General features: G+C 49.1%; 1 pseudogene; it reads left to right on the top strand.

Moving 5' to 3' along the window:
- The first annotated feature begins 2,003 nt into the window (after positions 1-2,003).
- LOC133084728 (ubiquitin-conjugating enzyme E2 S-like) lies at positions 2,004-2,608 on the top strand (annotated as a pseudogene).
- The last annotated feature ends 6,561 nt before the right edge of the window (positions 2,609-9,169 follow it).

Genomic DNA, 9,169 nt, shown 5'->3' with positions numbered 1-9,169 from the left:
CAGCCACAGGTGGCTGTTAAGAATTAGGAACGTGATGGAACCCTTGTACATGGTTGGTGGGAATGGAAATTGGTGCAGTCACTGTGGAAAACAGTGTGGAGGTTTCTCAAAAAACTGAAAATGGAACTACCATACGACCCTGTAATTCCACTCCTGGGTATATATCCAAACCAAAACCAAAACCAAAAACGTGAATTCAAAAAGATACATGCACCCCAACGTTCGTAGCAGCATTATTTACAGTTGCCAAGATATGGAAACAACCTGTGTCCATCAATAGATGAATGGATAAAAAAGATGTGGTTGATCTATATATGCACAATGGAATACTACTCAGCCATAAAAAAGAACAAAATTTTGCCATTTGCAGGAATGTGGATGGACTTGAGGGCATTATGCTAAGTGAAATAAGTCAGACAGGAAAAGACAAATACTGTATGGTATCACTTTTATGTGGAATCTAAAAATACAACAAACTAGTGAATATAACAAAGAAGAAGCAGACTCACAGATATAGAGAACAAACTAGTGGTGGGGGAGGGGCAATATAGGGTGGAGGAGGGGTTGGTACAAACTATTGGGTGTAAGATAGCCTCAAGACTGTAGGGTACAACACGGAGAACATAGCCAACATTTTATAATAGCTATAAATAGAAAGTAACATTTAAAAATTGGATAAAAATTTTAAAAAATTAATTAAAAATAAATAAAAAATAAACAAAAGAATTTGAAACATGACAAATGCAACAAAAGAACTAAATATTTAAATTTAATTTTAGTTAGCTTAAATGTCAAAAGCCATATATGGATAGCGGCTTCCATCTTGAGCCACGCAGAATTCTAGACTTTCTCTCTATTTTGCCCTTGCTGTCCCAGTCCTCCTCAGTTTGAAGACTCCAAGTCCCTCCTCTGTGTGCGGTTCCATCCTGAAAAGGAACCCTCATTTGTGAGTTTCAACAGTTGTCAGGTCTAGACTGCTCCAGGGCACCCTCCCCTGCTATTCAGGGCCTGCTGAGACCCCTCCCAGCATCACTGCTCGTTTCACATTGGCCTGTCACGCTTTCAGGCCAGCACCTGCTGGTGGTTTGAGGGGTCTCTAGCTGCTGCAGCCATCAGAAGCAACTTGGTCTTGTCTCGGCTCCCTCTGGCACAGTTGCTGATACTACACAGGCCTATTGCTACTGGGTGCTCGTCCTCGCCCACTCATATTTGGGTGCTCATGGGATTTCTCCTTACCAATTTTGTTGTAGAGGTTGCCTATGGATTTTTTGGTTTTCCATCCTGGTTCCTCCATCTATTTCCCCAGGAGAGCTCACGAAAATTCAAACCTAGTCTGACCTTGGTGCCATAGTTCTGTTTTTATTTTGAAGACCTTGCCCGTGTGTGTATCTCAGAAATACAGCCATTCTTGTGGATTTTCTGGTGCTTAAGTCCCAGCAAGAAAAGCTACATGTACAGGCATACCTCGCTTTATTGCGCTTTGTATGCAGACACTGTTTTTTTTTTTTTAAACAAATTGAAGGTTTGTGGCAACCCTGTGTTGAGCAACTCTATAGGCACCATCATTTTTTTCCAACAGTATTTGCTCACTTCACGTCTTTGTGTCATATTTTGGTGATTCTCACAATATTTCAAACTGTTTCATCATTATTATATTATATCTGGGATCAGTGATCACTGATGTTACTACTGCAAAAAAACTTACGACTTGCTGAAGGCTTGGAGGATGGCTAGCATATTTTAGCAATAAAGTATTTTTAAATTAAGGTATGTACCTTAGTGCGGCAGGCACCAGTAGGGGGGTGGTGGGCGGAGCTCAGACGGCAAGGTTCACTGCGGGCGTCGGAGGGAGCGGGGAGCAGAGCAGGGCCACCGGGGCCTCGCTAGGGCCACAGCGGCAGCGGTTGGGCGCCTCCCGCCCCGGCCGGCGGCCGGAGAGCGCAGAAAGGGGGCCGGAGGGACCCGCCCCCGGCCGGCAGCAGTCGTGAACCTGCCCCGCCCACATCATCCGCCTGGTGTACAAGGAGGCGACGACGCTGACAGCTGACCCACCTGATGGCATCAAGGTCTTTCCCAACGAGGAGGGCCTCACTGACCTGCAGGTCACCATCGAGGGCCCTGAGGGGACCCCATACGCCATATGCCTATTCCGCATGAAACTCCTGCTGGGGAAGGACTTCCCTGCCTCCCCACCCAAGGGCTACTTCCTGACCAAGATCTTCCACCCAAATGTGGGCGCCAACGGTGAGATCTGCGTCAACGTGCTCAGGAGGGGCTGGACAGCTGAGCTGGGCACCTGGCATGTGCTGCTGACCATCAAATGCCTGCTGATCGGCCCTAACCCCGCGTCTGCCCTCAGGAGGAGGCGGGCGGCGCGCGCGCGCCTGCTCACAGAGATCCCCGGGGCGCAGGCGGGCCCAGCAGCGGGAGAGCCCGGGCCGGCCGGTCCCTGGCCAGCGGGGCTGCGGCCTCCACCGCCGACCCCATGGCCCCTCGGCGCGCGGGAGGGGCCGAGGGGCCCATGGCCAAGAAGCACGCGGGTGAGCATGATAAGAAGCTGGCAGACAAGAAAAAGACGGACCAGAAGCGGGCGCTGCAGCGGCTGTAGTGGGCTCTCCTCCCTCCCTCCCCCACCCACTCCCCACCTGACCCCAACTCTGTCTCTAAGTTATTTAAATTATGGCTGGGGTGGGGGAGGGCACGGGGGCACTGGGACCTGGATTTGTTTTTCTAAATAAAGTTGGAAAAGCAGCAAAAAAAAAAAAAAATTAAGGTAGGTACATTGTTTTTTAGACATAATGCTATATTGCACGCTTACTAGAACTACAGTATAGTGTAAACATAACTTTTATATGCACCGGGAAACCGAAAAAGCCATCTGACTCACTTTATTGCTATGTTTGCTTTATCGCGGTGGTCCGGAACTGAACCCCCAGTGTCTCCGAGGTATGCCTGGTCAAGTGTTTGGTATTCAGGAAGCACTTAAAAAGTAGATGTTAGATGAATGAAGGCTCTCAACAACTTTGGGTCAACTTCAGACCCTTGAGGAGATCCTAGTAGTGTAGCAGAAATTCTGGGACCCTGAGCCAAAATGGCAGAAATGGACCTCTTGTTCAATGATACTTTAGTAGCCAGGACTGGGTGGCATCCATGACTTTGAAGCAAGGCAAAGGGGCTGACTCTAGCTAGCTCTGTGCTGCCCTTGTGCCTCCGGGATGCAGATCAACAGGCAGCAGAGCAAGCTGGATGAGAGACCCCCAGCAAAAGAAGGGAGGCAGTGAATTTAGAATTGAGCACCAGAGGAATCGAGAGATATGACTTAGAGTGAACTATTATTATGTGCACGCTCCCGTAAAGGAATTGTGGACAGAATAAGTGAATGGCTAAACGAATGAATGAGAGACCCGGGAAGCCTTTCTTGGTGAGGAGACAAACCTTGAATGGGCTGGATGTGGCTCTAGCCACCCTGGTACTGCAGTTCTCAGAATGCTCTCCTGTGTGAAAGTAGCTTCAGGGGGCTCTTCCAGGCGTTGACTCCTCCACCCCCGAAATCCCATACCTCTGAGGAAGTTTGGCCTATAGCTTCATCCTGAGCATACTTGGTTTTGATCTCTACTTGGCGTTCTCTGCGGAGATGGACCGTCTCTGTTTTGCCCTAGTGTGGGAGGCTCCCGGTTCCGTGGGGTTGGGGTTCCCCCACCTCCCTTAGCCCTGGGGCTCCACCCCGCTTCTAAGCCAAGATTCCACGAGAGAATCAGATACTTTTCCCGCATTTGCAGACACGCTTGACTCAATCTCAACTAAGAAATTCACTGATGAGAAAGCACGCTCATGTATAGAGACCTGCAGAACGCACGTGGAAGCCAGGGACCCACAAAGTCTTCGCGTACACTCACAGGGAGCCCGGAGCCTCCCTGACCGGCTTCCGGAGGTCTTCACTGCTGCCCTCCACCCAGTGCTGGCCTCCCCTTGCCCCTTGGCCTCAGGCCCCAATGGGGAACCTCAGTGCTACCGTCTTTCTAATCTGGTGTCCTTCTTTCAAACAAACACATCAACGCACGCAGCTTCTCCTCAGCACACCCTCGCAGGTGTCTGAGCGGGGAACACCTTTTTGGGGCCTCTCCTGGCCCCTTGGCCTTCTCTTCTCATTCATTTCAAAGAGCTGAGATTGGGGAAGTGGTGCAGGAAGCAGCCCACCCCTACTCCCCTCGGAAGATAGAGCCCTTCCTTATTTCCTGCAAGAAGTGGCCACCATCCAACCCAAGGACCAGGACATGAGGAGCCAAGAACCCCCGATCTCACTTGGGGCTGCACCAGCAATGTGGTACACACTGTGTCCCAAGGATCATGAGACATTCCAGGCATGGAACACCCGCTGGACACGGACTCATAGGAGAACTGCAGATGTTTAGGGATGAGAATTATCCTAGGGCCCTCCTTCAACCCCATCCCAACACAACAGTGGCCTTTTGAGACTTTCTGAGGGTTAGAGTGTGTGTCATCCTCAGAAGCATGAAGTGAGCCATGCAGATGGGTAACATCAGTGGCTGCCCATATGACCTCAGGTTGCTAAACAATCCTGTTTCTGGTGGTCTTCTGGGGGCTTCCCTCCCTTCCCGACAATGGGATGTTGATGTCTAGGAGCTTGTGCTCTGCACTGGTTTCTAGAAAGCCTTTTTTCTCATTGCTTTGGTGAAGACAATAATAAGACAATCACTCCCTGACTTGGACTCACAGACACTCTAGTCCAAGGGACAGGTCGTGGGACCTCTGTGGTTATTTGAAATCTCCCAGACATGTCCCCAGCCACACCCACTTTCCACAAATCACCCATTTTGGATTTATCAGTTTAAATTTCTCTAACTCTTATAGAATCTATTTAACTTTTCAATCTGTATTAGCTTGGATTTGTTGGGCAGCAATTAACAGAAACCTGAAGATACAGTAGTTTAAACAAGTTAAGTGTTTGTTCTTCTCTCAGGCAAAGGGCTTATGGAGACAGGAGGTCCAGCCCCTCGATATGGTCAGTGTCTCTGGCTCCTTTAACTTTCTGCTTCACCACCCTTAGTGAATGGCTTCTATCTCAAGGGGACCTCAGGGCTGCAGAATGGCTGCTGCAGCTCAGGTCATCATACCCACCTTCCTGGCATGAAGAAGGGGGGAAAGGATGAGCTTGCCAGAAGAATCAGTCCCTTTTAAAGAGATTTCCTGGAAGACCCGCACAATGACCTCCTCTAACATCTCATGGGGTATCCTAACTGTGAGGGAAGCTGGGAAATGTAGTTTTTTAGCTGGGCACATTGCCATCCTCAACAACATAAGGATTTTGTTTGTAAAGAAGTATCTAACGACAGCTAAATTTGTTGAGCACTTATTTGATGCTGGTTCTGAGCACACTACATACTTCACTGAACACCCATAACAACCCTATTAGATGGAAACTATTATTACCCTTATTTTCCAAAGAGGAAACTGAGGCATAAGGATTTAAGTAATTTTCTCAAACGGCAGAGCCAGGATTTGGATCCAAGCCGTCTGGCTCTAGAGTCACAGCCCTTAACCTCCAGGCAATGCCATACCTCAAGGACGCAGGGGAGGCAGCCCAGTTCCACCAGGGACGGCAGCTGTCACTACAGATCATAGAGAACCAGCCGAGGGCATTTGATCAGGGTGATCCCGAGGGCCACTGTGGGTCTACCAAGCTCCTCCCCACTCAGGTGATTTACACCTGGGCCCCTTCGTCCCCAGAGCCTCCCTCTCCACCTCCACCTCCACAGCCTGTGGCCTGGTGAAAAGCTTGGCTTTTGGGGTCGGAGAGGCCAAATGCAAAGCCATTCTTTGAGGCCCAAACAAGTTTCCCCACCTCTGAGGAGCAGCCCCCCACCCGCCGCCCGTATCTGGTGCCCAGCCTCGTTAATTCCTGGTCCCCTCTCCTGTCCCCTCCTGTCCTTCCTTGTCTTTCTATTGTTCTGTCTTCACCTCTTTTTCAGTTCCCCCTCTCTGTTTTTCTCAAGCAACATCCCTTAATTCTTTCTTTAAAATAAAAGAAACAATCTTTCAACCAGGGCTTAGTGTTTTGTAACAGCTGTGCTGCTCCCCTCCTTCCCCACCTGGCTCCTCCCTCCTTCCCTCCCCGCATTCCCCACCCAACCCCATGGGTGTTGCTTCCCCCAGCCCCCTACCTGGCACACAGCCACCCCCTGAGCTCACCCGGGAGCCCGCCCGCCAAGCCAGGGCCATAATCATAATGGAGCTGGCCTGGCCCCCTCCCCCGGGCTTGCCCCGCAGTTAGTCACTGTCGCCAACAGGCCCGGGGTCCCCAGCTCCTTTCACGGTGCTTGGGAGGAGAGAGCCTGGAGTGAAGGGGACTTTGATTTTCCTCCGAGGGCCTTTGCCTTCCTGTTCCTGCTGAAATCTCTCCTGCCCTGCTCTGGGTCCCCTGGCAGCTTGAAAGAGGTTTTGGCCCAATGAGTCTCTCTCCTTCACTCAGCAAACACTAATTAATTAACAAGAATAATCGATAGTACCAATAAAGAACTTGCAAGGGGTGGAGACAGCATTTTGGGAATGGAGGGCTGCACATTCTGTGATGGGTGGGCTGGGGCCCCAGGGCTGGGTCTCCTGTCTTCCCCCTCCATCTCCTCTGGCCCCCCGAGGCTGTGATTTCTGGGTAAAAGTAACTTGCTCTGCTACCTAACAGATCTACACAGCTTATCTCATTCATCCTCAGAGCAACTCCGCTTCACTGATGAAGAAGTGACCGAGTTCAAACAGCAGTGAGAGCCACACTCCTACCACAAGGCTCCCCTGATTTGTGCAGACAATCTGCTTGTTAAGACAGGATCATGAAGAAGAGTAGTGGCCACGAGCCCCCTGCAGGACCCTTCCCAGTCCCAGGTCTGCCATGCAAAGCTGTGTGTGAACTTGTGTGGCAGACATCACAGCACGGCTACCCAAAGCCATTTCAAAGCCCCCTCTGTTTCACCTGCCCCTCTCCATACAGGATACAAAGTCATATACTTTCCCAGTGTCTTTTGCAGCTAGAAATGGCCATGTAACTCGGGTCCCATCAGTACATGTAAAAAGGAGTTTGTGGAAAGCTGCAGAAAAGGTTTGTTGCCTGGGATGAAAGGGGAAGGCCTTTCTGCCTATTCTCTTCCTTCCTGCTTGGCATAGTGGTATGAGGATATAATGTTGGGAGCTGAGGCAGCTGTTTTGTGAGCATGAGGTGGCGAGCTTAAGAAGCAAAGCCAACATATGGAAGGCTATAAAGAGACTGAGTCATACAGCAATGCCCCCAAGCCTCAACTTCCACTTCCAGACATATTATTATGGGAGGAAAATAAAGCTCTATTTATTTACATTTTGACTATAGGCAGAATAAGTTCTTCCACCCCTCAAGGATGTTCATGTCTTCATCCCCAGAACCTGTGAAAATGGTAGGTTATGTGGCAACAAGGAGTAAAGGTAGCAGATGGAGTTAAGTTTGCTAATTAGCTGACTTTAAAATAGGGAGATTACGGTCCAGTGGTCAAGACACGGAGCTTCCACGGCAGGGGGTGCAGATTCGATCCTTGGTTAGGGAATTAAGATCCCACATGCTGCACCGTGAGGCGTGGCCAAAATTTTAAAAAATAAAATTAATAAAATAAAATAAATAAGGGAGATTATCCTGGATTATCCAGGTGGACCCAGTATAATCGTATCAGTCAGGATTCTTCAGAGAAACAGAACTATATAGGAAATATATATATGGAATTGACTCACAGGGTGGTGAGGGCAGGCAAGTTTGAAATGTATAGAGCAGGCCAGCAGGCTGGAGATTCAGGGAAGAGGGGATGTTGCAGTCTTGAGTCAGAAATCTGCAGGATGGAAACCCAGGCAGGGTTCCATGTTGCAGACTTGAGGCAGAATTGCTTCTTTTGGGGAGATATCTCCATCTTTGCTTTTAAGGTCTTCAACTGATTGGATGAGGCCCACCCACATTATGGAGAGTAATTTGCTCCACTCAAAGTCTGCTGATTTAAATGTTAATCACATCTAAAAAATATTTTCACAGCAATGTCTGCACTGGCGTTTGACCAAAGAAATGGGCTGGCCAAGCTGACACATAAAATTAACCATCACAGTGATCACATAGTTCCTTAAATTATGGAAGAGAGAAGCAGAAGAGTGAGTGTCAGAGTGATTCCATGTGATAAAGACTTGACTGGTTATTGCTGGCTTTGAAGATGGGAGGGGGCCATGAGCTCTTCTAAGGAATGTGCCGAGGAATGTCGGCAGCCTCTAGAAGCTGGAAAGGTCAAGAAAATGCATCCTCCTCTAGAACATAGCCTTGCTGACATCTTGATTTTAGCCTGATAAGGCCCCTTTGGGTCTTCTGACCTCCAGAACTGTGAGATGACCAACATGTGTTGTTTTAAGCCACTAAGCTTGTGGTAGTTTGTTGTAGCAATAATAGGAAATGAGCACAGTCACTATCAGGTTTCTTCCAGGTCCTTGCTGGTCTCTGCAGCAGGGCAGAGAGCGGGGATCCCACACTCTCTTCCTTCCATTGTAACCTACTGGGGCTACTTTTCATCCCTTGAGATGGACTTTCGTTTTCCCACCTCTGGGCCTTGCTGGCTGTCTCTTCCTCACCCACCATGGGAGGCAGTCCTCTCCTCCCCTCTCCCATCTCTGCTTTTGGAAATCCCATCCATCCTTCAAAGCCCAAGTCACCTCCCGTCCTGACCATACATAGAGGCTTCCTGGACAATCCGACCCATCTTCCTTTGAACAACTCAGGCTGCTGTATCCACAGGTGATGATCTAAATGTTTGAGAACCAGGGCACTGGAGGGTCGGGATGTGCCCCAGCTGTAAGTGATCATAAGGCTCAGTGGGGCTCCCCAGCTGAAGAGCAACCCTTGGAGGCCACTCAACTGGCACTTGGCATTGGCTGCCTCGAATGGCAGGTATTTTAAAATTTTTTATCTTTCTGCTGTTCATGGTGACTAAATTGTAAGCTTGTTTGAATTTCTCACAGCACCTAGCCTAGTGCCTTTATCATGTGTATCTGTTAGGAACACTTTTAGATGCAAATAACAGAAAAAACGATTATCAGTGTTTTCAACAAACAGAGGGTTATTTTTTTCTCCCAGAACAGAGTCTGAGAGTAGATGATTCTG

This window comes from Eubalaena glacialis, chromosome 2 (assembly GCF_028564815.1).
Source record: "Eubalaena glacialis isolate mEubGla1 chromosome 2, mEubGla1.1.hap2.+ XY, whole genome shotgun sequence".
Classification (NCBI taxonomy): domain Eukaryota; kingdom Metazoa; phylum Chordata; class Mammalia; order Artiodactyla; family Balaenidae; genus Eubalaena; species Eubalaena glacialis.
The sequence above is the reverse complement of the archived record's forward strand: the minus strand, read 5'-3'. Positions and strand labels throughout refer to the sequence as shown.